At 38.4% G+C, this 16,534-nt stretch overlaps 1 protein-coding gene across 5 annotated transcripts in view; it reads left to right on the top strand.

The window, feature by feature from the left end:
* Window positions 1-482: 482 nt before the first annotated feature.
* GBF1 (golgi brefeldin A resistant guanine nucleotide exchange factor 1) overlaps window positions 483-16,534 on the top strand; it is a 4,751,435-nt gene continuing 4,735,383 nt past the window's right edge. For 4 of the 5 annotated variants that reach the window (XM_044056000.1, XM_044055998.1, XM_044055997.1 and 1 more), the window contains exon 1: window positions 484-768. The gene's annotated coding sequence lies outside the window, so the exon portion shown is untranslated. Of the gene's footprint in view, window positions 769-16,534 lie in introns of all 5 variants that reach the window. The other variant, XM_044055999.1, reaches the window with a different exon arrangement.

The raw sequence follows: 16,534 nt of genomic DNA, 5'->3' as shown, positions 1-16,534 counted from the left end.
AGAAAAACTAAACTATTCAGATGCTCGCCGCGCGAAAGCACACACCTAACAAGCGAACTGGTGTTATAAACATTTATTGCATTTATCTAAATAACTACGCAATCACCTTCGTGTTAGAAAAGGACCGATTTATGGGCTAGTACTTTTATACAGAGAAAAAAAAAGATGTGCAGTAAACTGCTTCGTTTAAAAAAACTTATAATTTAGCAAATCCTACCTTCCCCGACTACTATGTTATATCACCAAACATTTATCAACTTCTAAAGACATCTCCCCCACATTATCAAAGCTGATCATGTATTTAAACTACTCAAAATCCACTTCGTTACTGCACTTCCTGGTTGCTTAAATGCTTACTCCACCCCTCCCTTTTCTGTAATTCAATTGGTGTTGGGCTTACCTCTGTTGTTCCTTATTTGTCAAAGTTCGGGCTCATCTCGAGCTTCCTCTTGGTGAGTTACTCTGTCTTTCATATCGTCTACTAATATCCGGCAAGAGTATCGTTGCCTACGTTACCACGTCAGTAAGTTTACAGTGCTGGAGCCGGTTGATAGTGCTTCATTCACTGTTAACTATTAATTTGTGGAAAGAGAGTTCTTTGTTTTTTTTTTGATCCAGCAGTGTTATGTAAATTAAGATGATCCCGTTGGTTTCGAGTTAATGTCGTTACAGGATTGCCTGTGAACATTTCAAAACTGTGAACATTTTGTTGGCATTACCTTGTACAGCAGGCCGCCATTTTGGATTTGGCGTAATAGCTACTGACAGGTTTGTCATGATTTCCCATGTACCTGAGTTTGATTGTTACTGCTGACTTTGTAACGCTGTATAACAAAATATGTGGTATCTATGGACCCAGAAAAAAACTTGTTCATGAGTTGTCCTTTTCCCCAACCTATCACCACAAGAGCCTAGCTTAAATTGTCCAGGCCCTTCTTAACATGTTTGCTTATATGGGGGAGTTTATCTCTAGGAACTTTCTGTGTTGCTGTTAACTTTGAGGTACATTTATCTTTATAAAGTCTGCATAATTTTGTTTGATTTTTGGCTCTTCATAGCTGGTAGAATGCGAATGTAGTTTATGAGCTAGTACCTCTGGTTTGCTATAATGGTTAATGTTTTCACTTTCTAAATGTAAAGCATAGGAACTGAGCCTGTCTTCAGGCTATTATCTAGGCTTAAAATGGCCCTTAAGAGCTGTGAGCCAAGTATTTGCATATGAACGTATTTTGTGGTGTGGAAGTAGTATGTAATTTGAGGTTTGTTTCTATTTGATAAATGGGTTTTCTTAATTGTCTTTTTAAGAACATATTTGCAATGTTAGATTAAAGCTTTTATAAGTTTTTAAATTGATTATTGTGCTTCCTTTTGCAAGCCATTTTTGCTAAAGCATACACTTTTTTTTACAGGTACGTGCAGGGAGACCCAATGTTGTGTATTTATGTTAGTAGGTAAAATTTGGCCAGGTCATGGGGAGCTTTCCTTACCCTTTTTGATAGGTACTGTGGGATCTTTTACATCCACCTGAGCCATCACCAACTTAAGCAGATTGGACTTCATCTTAAGGATTGTGTACATTTGGCTCCTGATTTTTTTTTTCTCTCTTGATACCCTGTCTTGTATATGTTAGGATTTCAGTAAATGGTGTCCAGTGCATGCTAGCAGTCATTTGTGGTGTTAATTAAATTTCTGTCAACATTCCTGATCTCCTTGCCTGAATGTGTGCAATTTGCATAAGGACATTTTGTCTGAATGGTAATATGTGATATTCAGAGTTATGTCTTCACGATTAATTTGTGTGCATACTGTACAGCATGTTCTTGTCCTGCTTGTTCTATAGTTGTACCAAAAATGAAAAGTGTATTGCGTGCTGTTGAGCATTGGTGCATATTTCCTTGGTTTGCAAACACTGTAACACTTTTTTGTGCCTCGTGAAACAATGAAAGAAGTGAGAACTGTTTCATTTTCAGTGGCTTCACCATGGGAAATTTGCTGTTTTTTTAATTATTGTTTTGCATGGTTGTAAATAAGAATTGACAGTAGATCTTGAGGGGTGGGTCTCTCTACTGTGTCTTTCTTTTGGAGGCTACTGTATTGCCAGGCATTCTGGATGAGCTTGATTAGTTATTTTCTGAGCACTTTCCAGAAAGCATACTTTCAGTTCTTGGATGTATGTGATTGCCTGCATACAATTCAAGGTCATAATCTCCATGCTTAAAGATATGTTTACTCCTTATCAAACAACTAGTTTTATGGATCTGGGGTAAAAGCTAAAAAATTCTCTCTACTATATAGAGGCAAGATTTGGAAAGATATGCACATTTTTAGGACTATAAGGTGATATTACTGGATAGTAGCAACGGACTGCAAGTACAAAATAAACATGTTCAGTGGGAGACCCTGAAAAACAAACTTTTTTGCAAAAAAATATTTGCAATTCAAGACCCTGAAAAACAACATTTTTGCAATAAAATAATTTGTAATTCCCCTGCTTTTTGGTCAGAAGCAACAATTTTGGTGTTTGGAATAAGGCTTGCAGTTCCTATAAATAGCTTTTTGCTTTTGAAATTTTCTGAATGGTTAGATAGGTAGAATGTGTGTATTGCATTTTGTCTGTGATTCCTGTCTTGGTGTAATGGAGTTTTTTTTTTTTTTTTTTTAATTACAGTGTGAAAGCAGTTAGAAGTGCTGTAAAATAAAGTAATTTGGAAGTTTGTGTTTTTTGCATGTGTCCATTTATACATCACACTAAAATGAATTCTCCCATTTCATCGGAAGATGGTTGAGATTTGTTGGCTTGCTTGAAAAAGGGTCAATAATAAATAATTTTGGTACCAATAATTTATACTATTTAAATACTAATTTATTTAATATATAATTTATTGTAAAGGTCGATCTCTTTAACAGTGATTTTATTTATTTATTTTTTTTTACACATTGATGTCAACAAGATTTTAGATGGGTCCATTATGACAAAGGTTTATAGGAAACCTTTTTTCCAAAAAAATGTTGTTATGGGATAGTTGCCACCAGCTGCCAACCCAAACATATCAGGACCTGCCTGTGTCAGTTTTATAAAGTTCAAAAGAATATGTAATCTGATTCAGGAATGTAAGAGACAGTCATTGGATCTTATGAATTTGTTTACATGTAGGGGCTATAATGAAAAGTATGTTCAGGAAACAAAGCAGTCCACTAAGGAAGTAAGCAGGAGGGACCTTTTGAAGTACAGGAAATCTAATGGTACTTGTAACTTTTATACTTGAACAAAAATTGAGATCTATTTTGCATTATAGTTCAAATACAGTTAAAATCCAGGAGGCCACAAATTGCATTGGCCAATAATTCTTATTATACAGTGTAATTGTGTCATTTACTTGAGAGATGGATATCATAGAGGAAAAAACAATTTGGTGGGTATTTTGGCAAATTGAAAAAACTGGGTGATAAGCAGAGGGCTGACCTTTGAAGGTCCTGCAAGGATATTCCATCCTGTGATGGCTCCCCTCAATGCAAAGACATTTTTGAGTGCATTGAATTTATTACCATTATGAAGAATTGCATTTTTTTTTTTTTAAGATTAGACATTTTATTTCTTTAACCCTACTTAGATGATGTGTGTGGTTGTAGCTTTTTTTTTACATAGACCAAACTGCTTGGAAAATTTAAACAATTTTAGGTGGAAACTGGCGCACGCTGCCTTATTTAAGAGTTTGAAAGAACTCCAGGGGAGTATTTTTTTTTTTTTTTTTTTTTTTTTTTTAATTTTTATTATGATTATTACAGTGATATGGTGATCCATGATTAATGGAGAGATGCATGATTTATTAGAAAAAAGCAGAATGTGGTTGGATTTTTAAGACTGCATTATTTAAACCAGTGCTAAATGATCATTTAAAAAAATAATAAATGTTTGCAAGTGAATATAAAATAGTTGTGATTTATGTTCAAATTAGGGCATATACTAAGTTTTTTGCATTGGTGACTGGTTTATTATTTGGATAAATTTAGGGATGTCTTTATCTTTTTGATATTACACTCCGAAGAAGCTTACATTTTAAGGAAAAATGGTTTGTCCTTTTTTCCCTTTAAGATTTGCTAAACTGTGCATTCTTTCTCCGTTGGTAACTGTGCTGTGTACACCCCCTGCATTCCCTGATATGGAGGGTAGTGTCTGATTTGCTGTGTGTGCGTCTACATATATATAAAATGTGTATTCCTATGGTCAAAAATTTTCTCCACTTCCTCACTGGTTTTAATCTTTTTAAATTGTAACAACAACTTCCACCATTTTCTACATGGGGTTCAGGTGTCAAACCAACTGTCACCTCCACTCTTTTTTTCTAGATCCAATGCTGTTCTCTGACATGACTGTCTCATATCTTCTTTCACACAATCCATCCATCTCTTTGCTGGACGCTCTAATTTCCTCTTGCCTACTTCTGTCTGTCCCAAATCATCTTCACCAGATTGTTTTCATCTTTCTAGCACATGTGCTCAAACCACTACAGTCTGTTTTCTTTCGCCTTCTCTGCAATTGGAGCTACTTGGTCTTCTGCACCAATTGTCCTTGTTTCTTCTTCTGGCCCACGGCGTGCTTGAGATGGGTATTATGCTGCACTTCATGTCCATCACCTCTAACTTCCTCAGCTGCTCTGCCTTCACTGCCCATGTTTTGTAGCATACAGTAGTACTGGTTGCAGTACTGTTTTGTGCATCATACTTTTCAACTTCTTTGACATTCTTCTGTCACATATATTCCCCCTGACAGTCTGTGCCAGTTAGCTGCTTCTGACTTTGACTGCCTCATTCAGACTTCTTGTCCTCAAGCACTCCTTCCAGATAGTCAATGCTGTTAACCTTTTGCAGTATTTCCCTTCTGTCTGAATTCTCATCTTCTTGGGATCCCCCCCCCCCACACACACACCATTTGCTGTCCTTTATAATTGTTTTGTTGTTTTGTCTATACTCTTTCACCCTGTGTGTCTTCAGCCTTGCTTTCTAAATTCCTCTATCATTTTCTGAAGTTCTTGGTTATTGTCTGCCTGTAATGCAACATCTTCTGCATGCAGCAGCTTTGTTCATCTGTCTCCTCTGTTCTGTATGCTAATGTAGGCCATCAGCAATATGAACACCAGTGGGCTTTGAGCTGAATCATCATATACACCCACTCGCACTCGAAACCCTTGTGTGAATCGAAACATTGTCTGCACTTGTGTCATTGGGTTCTTGTACATAGCTCACTCTAATGCTTCAATGTTCCTGAGACTTCGAGCCATCGCAGGGCTACCCAACTGTGTACTTCTCTTTTTTTTTTTTTTTTTTTCTACCAACTTATTCCTATTCTCCCTAAAGGTTTGCTTCCAAAATCCTAATCTCATTGCATCTATTGGACTTCTGTTTCACTCTCTAATGATATTTTTTCCAGTTTGATGTATATTTCTTTGCATATTTTGTGCATGTATATTTCAGCTGTGTAGCTTTAAAGTATCTCTTCAAATTAGGTATTCCTAAACCACCCTGTAATACAGTAGTAACTGACTTATCCCATTTTGTTCTTGCTCTCTACTCTTTCCAAATTTCTTCAACTCCATTAATCATCATCCATGATTTGCCCATCACTGATTAAAAGTATGAATGGCCTAGGTATAGGACTAAAAAACAATTTCACTGTCCATCCATAGCACTTAGTTTCCAGTACCTTACTTTGTAATAGTCTACTACTTGTTTTTTGCCGACATGTCTTTAGCTACTCCAACAGAATCCTTTAGTCCATTTGTCTAGTGGATATTGAACTAATTCATATGTAAGCAAATAATGTATTAGTAAGGCCTTTGTTTTTAATTTCATATCCAAACATACTTAAATCCTGAACATGATGTTATGATGCCATAGGACCGTTTCAAGTGTTAACATATCAGCAGCCGCAGATTGTTAGTTTTTCTTGACTGTCACACCAGTTGTATCCCTGTGTTTGTAAATCCTTTATTTATCTGTGTTGAAGCTCCAAGTACATGGCAAATAGGAGAGGAGGAAGGGTCCTAACCTTCTTTCAGTAATAACTACCACTGCTTTCCAGATTTTCAACAACACTTTCCTCCTAACTTCTAAATTTCTTCAGGAATTCTAGCTGTCTTTCTATAGATTTCCGTATTGCTTAATTGTATGTGAGTTTTTATTTTTGTCTTTATCCTGCCTCTTAATTGTTGAGGTTTCCCATTTTACCAAGCTTTTCCATATTTAAATATTTTGAAACTGGTGACAAAATGTGGAGGAGTCTCAATTTATATTAGCAACGAACATAGCTCTACATTGGTTAAGCAGGATGATGCCTTGGAATTTATCCACATGCAAATCACCTTAGACAAAATCTTCCATCATGTACTAGCAAGCTGTAGGTTGCCCTCTGTGTCCTTAGAATCCAATAGCTCACACCTACACCTACTGGAGACACTCACCATTTAACCAAATACCTTATTCATGAGAGACTTTTGACTATCCCTGTATAGACTGGGGAAACGTACTCTGCCTCCTACTTGCAGGCACAGTGATTCCTGGATTTTATTAACACAAGTTCCCATGACCTAATAGTGCTCTTACCCACCAGATGTTCAACCATACTGGACCTGGTACTCTCCAGTATTTGAGAGCACTGCAACCTGTGCGACATCCATACTGGTGGGATTGGACCACAAAAAGGTCTCCTTCGACATAAAAATCAGTTCTGTAGTTCAGCAAACCCTGTAACAGTTAGGAACTGTTCCAAAAGAAAGTATACACTATTAAGCAACAGCCTGTTAAAATTCAGTGCACCTCCCAACCCTGAGTTCACAGAAACCTATGGTTAATTATTCAGAGAGACCCCTACAACCTAAATGGTTGTATAGAATCTGCTGTACCTATAAGACGTAAGCTCTTAAAAACAAACCACACTGATGGAACACTACTGTTAAAGTATATAACAAAAGGGCAAAATTTCACGACTAAAGTTAGGAAGATAGGACCTCTCTAATTTAATTAAACTAAACATGAAACCAAGAGAACTAATACAATCCAGCAAGGTCAGTTATGAGGCCAAAATGTCCTTATAGACTAAAGATAACCACAAGACCTTCTGTAGCTATGTCAGAAATCTCAAAGGCAGCACACATCAGTGTGAAGATCTGGTAGTCAGCGGTGTTACCTTCACTGAGCAGAATGATGTAGCAAATTTGATGGCTGACATTCAGCTCCCCTTCCCCTGCCTCCCTCCATGAAATACCTACTAGCATACCCACCGCACTATTAACAAGGAGCAGATCCTGATGGAGCTTGCTAAAGTCAAAAACATAGCTATGCAACGGTTATCTCACTTGGAACATCAACTGACCCTGGAAGCTACAGCCCTAGTAGTCTGACTAGTATGCAAAGCCATGGAATGAGTTGTTTTAGAAATGATTATTAAAGACAAGTCTTTAAGCACTGGACCCATTTTAGTTTGGCCTTGTCAAGGGAAGGTCATGCCTAGTAAAACTGATGGCTGTCTTTGAGAAGGTCATCAAGGCAATGGATGAGGGGAAGACTGTGCATACTGCCTACCTGGACTTGGCTAAGGAATTTGATACAGTACCCCATTCGGGTATAGTTGACACTCGCCAAACTGGACATAACCCCCTACAGAACTTACTGGCTTACAGACAAGCTACAGGAAGTTAGGATTGGTGAGACCAGTCAGCCACAGGGTACCTCAGGGCTCCATGCTGGGACAGCTCCTGTTTGGCATCTACTTCTCGGAGGTAAAAGCTTATGTCAGGTCTTTGGCTGACCAAGTTTGCAGATGACTGCAAATTGGGATTTGTCGTGGACTTAACCTTGATGCAGACATCTTACAAGAGAGTCTAACACAACTGACACAATTGACTGGTGCAAAAGTCACAGATTAAAACTCAATGCCAAGAAATGCATTATAGTTCCTTTTGGGAAAACTGCCACGTAGGCTAAATGCTCCATTGACAACACACCTTAAGTGTTGACCCAGTAGTCAAGGATCTAGGAACATATGTAGACAGTAAACTGGCCTTTCCCAACATGTGACCAAGGTAGTAAGAAAAGCAGTCCATGTCACCCAACTTATAAGTAAGGGTATGGCACCCAGGTCCAAGGATGTCATAGTACCACTTTATTTGGTCGTTATCAGATGAGTCATTGAATATAATGCCCTCTTTGGCATATACCTGACCAGACATATGCAACAGTTGGAAGGTCTGCAAAGGTTCCTTACCAGGAGAATCCAGTGTATAAACACACTTTTGTGTATAGATTGCCTTAAAGCCTTCTCTCTGTAGTTTTTCTTGTAGGTTACGGAGAACTGATATATGCTTGGCATGCAAGCCATCCTTGGATGCAACTCTGATACTGTCTTTTGTGGATATGTAAAAGGATCATCAGAAGCACTAGTTCTGGGGATTTGAATTTTGCTTGTGATCTAAATAAGACATGTTGGAGAGAGATGTTTTAGAGGATTCCCCTACTCTGGAACAGGCCCTGCATCCATTTGATGCAGAGTCTACCTAATCCCTATATAAGTGTAGCCTTGATCAGTGGATGGGAAATAGGAAATTCACCATGGGTCTGGCCTCCATGTGTCTGATTTTGGCCATTACTGTCTTTCTCTAATATCCCCCTTCCCCATAAACTTTAGAAACTTCCTAACATATATCCTCCTCTTAATGTATACCAATGATATGTAGGGCCACAATTTGGATTTCACGACTAGCTTGTAATGGTCCTGGTGGTTGTTATCCTAGCGTGTACCTGTGAACCCATGAGTTGTGTCCTTTCTTGATTTTCCCTACTACTTATGTACTCTTTGTAACTTTTTGTATAAAATTGCTAAAATAATTTCTCCTTTTAGGATTCCTAGTTGGTCTACTTGACCTAGGGTCCCTGAACTTTACTGCAGCTCTTCCCACTTTTTGTTACCCAAGTTTTTGATCTAGAAGGATTTCTGTATTTTGGGATTGTTAGAATTGTTTAACTACTGATTTTCTGTTGTACTTATTTTTCTCTTAGCACTCTGCATTTATTCATGTCTTGATCCATAAGCCTCTTCTCCTCTTAGCATTATTTTATTTTTTGCTAGTCCTAAATAATTTTCTTGTGTCACTTCTTTTTCCCTTGTTTCCATTTTATGTTTTTGAAGTCAGTCCTTTTATCAAACATAGTAGCTAGGCCTTCTGGAAACATTTCTGTCTGTGCTTGTAAATCTTGAGTTTTACCTGTTGGTTATTCAAGTTCATCCTTTTAAGTAAATATGATGGGGAAACGTCATTGCCAGAGTTCTTGTCTGTTTATCTTGGATCCTGTCAATGCATGGTCTGAAAGCATTATTAGAGAGGTCTCAATCTTTTTTAACCAAATGTATATGCTGCTTGTGGTAGTGTCTGTCCTGCCTAACTAGTTGTTAAATACTAGAGAATAATATGTAGGTTTCTTCTGAACTACTGCTACTGATATAATCTCTTCCATACCATATTCTTTTCTATACTTCCTTATCTAGCATCTCTAGGTACACTTTCCCTTTGAGGATCCCCAACACACCCTCATTGCCGTACACTAAACTCCAGTCACCACATATAAATAAAAGACCTGCAGAAAACTAATTTCACCCAAAATTTTAAGCTCTTTAACTACAGTCTTAAGGTGATTATAAATCCATGCCAAGATAAACCTGTTTCCCTGTCAGTTTCTTCCCACTGCCACAAACTTTTATTGTCTTTTTTTTTTTTTTTTTTTTCCATTGTCTGTCATAGCTGGAAACCACCTTCCTGTCAATATATTAACATGCTTTTCCTTTGTCCCTTCTGTTCTGCTAAATGTCCACTCCTATAATCCACATTTTTTTCTTTTAATCAAACTCCTCTTAATTTCTATCCAGATTAGTTTCCTACAACCTGGCTATTTGCACCGTATGCTTCCTAGGCGAAGGAAACCTGAATAGTTGTACTCCATAAACTTTGTGAAGCATGGGAGAGACTGAATCCTCTATAGAGAGTAGATTGCAGAGGGAGGTAATAATTCTCCCAGCATATCAGCAGATGAGACAATGGTGTGTCAAATGTAAGAATGAAGGAGTTTTGTACTTAAGTAATTAAGGACACATTTTTGGAGTTGACTGGCAGAAACAGTTTAACCCATCACAAATGCAGAAACCATGTCTGGTGAGTACATTTGAAAACATTCCAAATAGTAGAATCCCATCGTTGTGGTTAAGAAAGAAGTATAGAAGATGTTCAAACTTCTCAAAGATCACAAAGTGAATGAATGGAATAGCCGTCTTGTACTGGTCTCCCACTCTTGATGGGCCTTTAGATATGCTATTTAAGTTTCATTGCAAAACCTTTACATTTGATTCATATCCCATGCCCCAAGTGGATCATTAGATTGAAACATTGTGCTTAGGTTTTTATCCACTTTGTATCTAATCAAAGGTTTATGGTAAATTTATACTAGCTCCAAAAGACAAGCAAAAATGTCTTCCATACCTGCTTCAGTCTTCCATTATAGTCCTGCCTTTTAGTCTGCATGGAGCACCTCCAACATTTCAGAATCTGGTGGGTACATTTTTTTAGATCCCATACCAGATATTCATCAGACTACTTGGATAACTTGATTTACTAATGTTTTTCTGTAGGTTCAGGAATCAGTCTTTCTAAAACTCAATCCTTATTACAGTTCCTGCATCAAGCTTGGTTGACTGGTAATCCAGTTAAGTGCAAATTGGGCGTGACGGAAACCTGTTTCAGTTATGCAATAACTGGGGGATACTGAAACCACTTATTGAAGCAGTACAAAACTGGCCCATGCCAATCCTTATAAACAGGTTAATGCATTTTAGACTTTGCTAGCTGGTTTGTAAAATTATTCCTAATTTTGCTACAGTTGTTTGCTCTTGAGTCACCCGAATATGTGGACAGCAGAAGCAGAACAAGTCTTTGGGTGGCCAATATAGATATTTGTGTTCAGAACCAGTGCTACTAACTCCAGGGAATCGAAGCAATTTTTAGTGCACAATGATGTCTGAGGGTGACATAGGCACCTTCTTAACTAAGGCTGTATAGAAGGAAAAGTATTCCATTTTTATTTTAATAGAAAACGCAACAATTCTGAGATATTATGCACTACTGTGAAGTCCAAGTTGTGTGGGACTTTGTGTTAATCACTGAGCATGTTCCTGTACAATGGCTGAATCAGAAGAATGATTATAATCCAAAACTGTCCAATTGAACTTAACCTCACCAAGGCTTTGGTCATTTGAATGTAGTTGTGCTGTCTCTGGCCTGCATCCCATCCAGCATTTCTAGAACTAGTAGCATATTGACTGGTGAAAATTTGAAAACATGCCACATATTGTGGAACTGTCTGCTAGTTGTACAACATTTGGAGTTGCCTTTACTAGAAAGTATGCCATAGAAGGGGAAATACTAAGGTTCAAGTCTGAAGCACATAGCAAACATGGGGGTAGGCGGGATAACAGGACTTCTAAGTATGCAGCATGCAGGTATACCAGAGACACATCTTCATTATAGCTAGTGAGAAGTTGCCTTTGAGAGTATATTATGGCCACCTCCCTCTTCATGCATTTGAATTCCTGACCTCTGGGTCTGCAGAATGTTCTGAAAAGGAGTCTGTCTAGAGAGCTTTGTGTGTTTGAAAAAGGATAAGAGCTGTTCTCCTGTGAAAGATAAACTAATGTAATTGCTCTTTCTTGTATGGTAAAGTGCATTGAAGGAAAAAAGGCAGTTTCTCTACTATTCGGCTGGCTAACTTTGGAAAAAACGTATGCAATCAACATGGAGTACTGTGTGGACTACTGCAATGTGGCCTCTTTTTGGTCAACAAGATTAAAGTGAACTTCTTAAGGAGTCTGTGCACATTGTTGTAATAGACTGGGTTTTTGTGAGCTTGCTTTTACAAGAGTATTTGAAACAAGTGTATATCTGGTTGAATGGCCATTTTTAAGGTTTGAAAGCCCCTTTCATAAAATGCCATTTAAGCAAATTCCATGTAGCTGAAACATGATGCAGTCAAAAGTAGTCATGGGAATATATTTCAACAAACTTGTGCTCACTTGTACTTCTCATGTATGGGGAGCTATTCCCCCATCTCTCCCTTAAAATAACTCTGTTTACATAGGTTCATAGGTAGGTACTAGGCTATTGGCCCTAGGGCCTATATAAGCCTAGCCAAACGGTACCCTGGCTTTTACCACCCAAGAAAATTATTTTCCTGTGCCCCTGTCAAGCAGAGCCACAGAAGTGATCCCTGGGGTGAATTTCCTATCATGAAGATTTTTCTTGAGTGCTAATGAGGAGCTTTGTTTGATATAGATAGGTAGTTTGTTCCAGAGTATGAGAAGTCTCTGGGACCGGAATCTATCCCTCCAGCATGTTCTGTTTATTGTGGTGACAAGGTATAGGCCCCTAGAGTGTGTAGCTCGGAGGGATTGGGATTTCTTCATGTGGACCATGTCCAACAACTCTGGGTTTGACATAGCTTTGTATGTTACTCAGAGATCGCCTCTGAGTAGGCGGTATGCGACAGAGTAAATCTGGAGTTTTTTTAGACTGTCTGCGTAGGACATCTGAGGCCGGTAATCCTCTCTGTGAGGTATTTCTGTGGCCTTTCCAGTTGTTGTAGATGTCTTGTGAGGTACATACCAAAAGGGGTGTTGTACTCTATAATGGGTCTAATGAGTAGAGGGGAATAATGACCTCTTTTTTTTTTCCTGGATGATAAACTCCATTCCATACCTCTGGAAGATGCCACATGCAGGGAGAAACCACACTGGCAGTGATTATGTATAGGCAGTTCCAATCATCAATGTGGTTTCATGTTTGTTTTCCTCCTCCTGCTCAGGGGCAGGCTTTTTAAGAAATGCAAACTTGACCACCTCAAATGATTTGGATGTGCACATGTAAAGGGGAATTACGAAAGACAGCTGAGGGAATTAACTGTAGAATATAGATTATGTGCAAGATAAAATGTGAGACAAAGTAAAATTTGAAGCATGATGTGAAAGTGCACAAACACAATAAATTGGAGCAGTTGAAATTCAAGTCTTATGCACTAAGTATGGCTATAAGCATGAGAGGAAGTCTATCTAGGTTTTGAGCAGTTTTCTAGAAACTGTGGTAGAAAGCCTTGTCTTGCAAACGTGAAAAAGAAAAACATTCAAAAAATGAGGGTAAGTTGGAATATGAAAATGAACTGTTTGGTACTATTAAAATGAAAAGAGTTGGTGGAAAATTTAGAGTAGAGGCATATCAAATGCTTAGTCATACAGCTGGCAAGAGAAACATGTCATTAAATGAAGTGTTTAAAGTAGACATAGGTGCTGAGTGCAGTATTTGTGCAGAAAATATTTTTAAAGCAGCATACTCTACTGACACTTTGGACACCAGATAAAAGTGATCAAAAACTTTATACTTGTGGATTTAACAATAAAATAACATAAATATACTAGGCAAGTGAATTGCTAGTCTTTTTACCTTGGTGCAATATATATTCTGTGTTCAACAGACAGCATAACTGTGTACAGGGGCACTAGAAAGTCATTGTAAAGATATTTTGCTTTGAATTGTAATTTAGTTGCAAGTTTATTTTTTGTCATTTCCTTTTTATCCTGACTACTTGACAATCGGCTGGTCTGATTTGTGTCCCTTCCCAAGTGTCTAGTAAGGGCAGATTAGACTGGATAGGGAGAACAGAGGTCCTACAGCCTGCCATGCTGGGGAATGAAGGACATTGTGTTTTTAGTGGCAGAAATTAGGGGTGACTCTACTGTTGGCATCTTGCTGCAGGACAGTTTTTTGTTTACTTTTTTTTGCATAGCCTTAATCTCTCCCACTAGAGTACTTGTGTGTATTGAGCTGAATGGGCTATGAGAAGTGGTTTCAAGGAGGTCCCTGATCAGCCTCAACCTCTGCCCTTCTCCCACGCCTAGCTCTGCTATTTCTTGGGTTCTGTCCTCTACTGGAACTCTGAATTGTGCCTGTAATTGAGGCTTTTTCCCATTAAACTATGTGGACAGCTTCCCAGTCACTTGTTGTGCTCAAATAAATCCAGATGCTGTGCCAGTAACCTGTGCATAATGGAAACCAGTAGTAGCTTTTGAAATTGAAACTGAATTGTAATTGAAATAAGTGAATGCATGGGTGTCATTGGGAAGTTCACAGTACCAGCAGCATGGATTTTAATGAATGGTCCTTGTTGTAAAGTAGGGCAGGATTTGCATTTGTATTGTAAAAAATCTTTAGGATCATAATGGTGATTTAAAAGAAAACCCTATTCTTACAGCTGAGGAAATGGTCTCTTCAGTGCTAGGTGTTGCATTCTTTTATTTAGTTGATCCAAGTCAAAGCTGCTGTCACCTAGATCTAAATAAAGAAATCTCCTTAGGAAGTTGTATTTCCTGAGACTTCAGTTTGATATCCTGTCAACGCCAGAGATATTTTGGAGAGCAAGTGCACAAGTAGGTAAAGGCTTAGAAGGTGGTGTGAACATTAAGGGTGTAGCTAGACCTACTCAATTGGTAACACTTTTATGATGTAAGCAATGCAAAGTTTAGAACTTTCTAACAAAAAAAAATTCTACAGTATAGAGCTATAAAAATGTCGTCCTGGTTCTATACGACAGCATAAAGTATGTCCCTTTACTGTGTGTATAGGGCAACATTTTTGAAAGTTGAGTACATGACATGAAAGATAGATATAACTGCTGTGCAGCCAGGCAGCACAGTTTATCTGTATATGTGGACACACACACACACACACACACACACACACACACACACACACACACACACACACACACACACACACATACACACGTAATCCTATAATTGAGGAGAAATTTAAAATGTGGCAAGTGGGAGGATTCGAGCAGTACAGCAAGTGCTAGTGCCAGAAGTAAAATGGCCGATATGTGTGGAGAATTTTCAACACCTTTTGAATTATCACTCAAGACATGGTTTGCCAGACCATATTAACATGTTCCCAGTTACAAACATTACACATTGCGTGTATTCTTTCGTATAACTGTTATCGATCCAACTTTACTTAAGTTGCTCATTTCCTGCTTTCCCTGGTACCTCACTACTCCTCCAAAACATTATTCTGCATGTATTGTTCCCACAATTTCCATTTTTTTTTCTGAATAATTTGCTCCTACCCTTTTCTTACTATCCCACTTCAGTTCTTTTATCTTTAACAATTATTATTACGTCAAAAACAGTTAAGTTAGACTTTGATTACCATTTTCTAGTCATTGTTTTTTTTTTTTTTTTTTTTTTTTTTTTTTTTTTTTGTCAGCCATCAGAATTAAACTTAAAGCCTTACTGTGGCTAGGCAATTCAGATCTTGTATCCCAGCTCAGAAAAATGTAATGTTATGTTGTCCTATCTTGGCGTAATTCTTGCTGGTTGGGTTCGGAGCTGATTTTGGCTCCGACTCGGCCGAATACTAAAGCTGGAGAGCTTCCACTGGCTCAAGGCTAACCCCCTATCCCATGATGCTCTGGGCCAAATCCCCAGATCTTGTTTGCCACTCAAGCATCGAGGTTGCTGGCTCGTTGGCTAAGTAGACTAAATTTATATTTGTTCACAGTTTACTTATTTTTTCTCTCTCTCTTAACAGTTATCATGAGTCAGCATTAGGTCTTTTCCCTGTTCTCTACTAGTTTAGAGAGTGCCGTATAAGTTAGAGGGCTCTCGTGGGCCGTTTGACTTAGAGGGCCACACCCTTCCCTCCTTTTTTCTGTTTAAAAAAAAAAAAATCTTTCCTATAAGATTTTTGTTTTGCTGTAGTAGTTTCACTTGTCAGTAGCAGTTCCTTTTGGATAATATCTAAAGAAAAAGAGGAGCATCGACCTTCTGGGTTTAAAAAATGTGATAGATGTACCCAGAAAAATGTCCATCACCGGCCATACTAGCTGCATCTACTGCCTAGGTAAGGTACATTTACAGGACCCTTGTACTGTCATGCCTTCAGCAGCGCAGTGTTCCATGAAAGGAAGAGGAAATTGATTGATAGGGGTCTAGTGAAAGGGGCTTTTCAGGAGTCTTTAGAAAAAGGACAGAGCTCCAAATCTTCCTCCCCTTCTTCCTCTTAAGACTCACTCTACCAAAACACTTGCTTCTTTGGCTCCATTGACTGAGCCACCTAAAAGGATTGCGACATCAGAACAGAGAGCTTTCAGTTCCACCACAGCCATTACTTCTGCACCTCCAACAGTGTACTCAGAGGGCAGAAGCATCTAGAGACATTCCCCAGAACTGGAACCTATCTTGCCTATCTTGAAATTGCCCATTTTGGATCTGGGCAGGTCTCCTTCCTTATCAACCCATTCCTCCAGGAGCTTATCTGATGAATATGTAGAGTGGGTGGTGAAGAGATTACTCAAAACACCAGCCCTGGCAAAAAAGTTATCTTCTCCGGACCTGAAGTTCTTCTGAGCCGTCCATACCTGCATGCCCCGTTGTGATTCCTCCTCTGAA

The sequence above is a fragment of the Protopterus annectens genome, chromosome 14.part0 (genome assembly GCF_019279795.1).
Source record: "Protopterus annectens isolate FY-2018-M chromosome 14.part0, PAN1.0, whole genome shotgun sequence".
In the NCBI taxonomy this organism is placed as follows: Eukaryota; Metazoa; Chordata; order Ceratodontiformes; family Protopteridae; genus Protopterus; species Protopterus annectens.
This window is presented reverse-complemented; position numbering and strand designations above follow the sequence as displayed.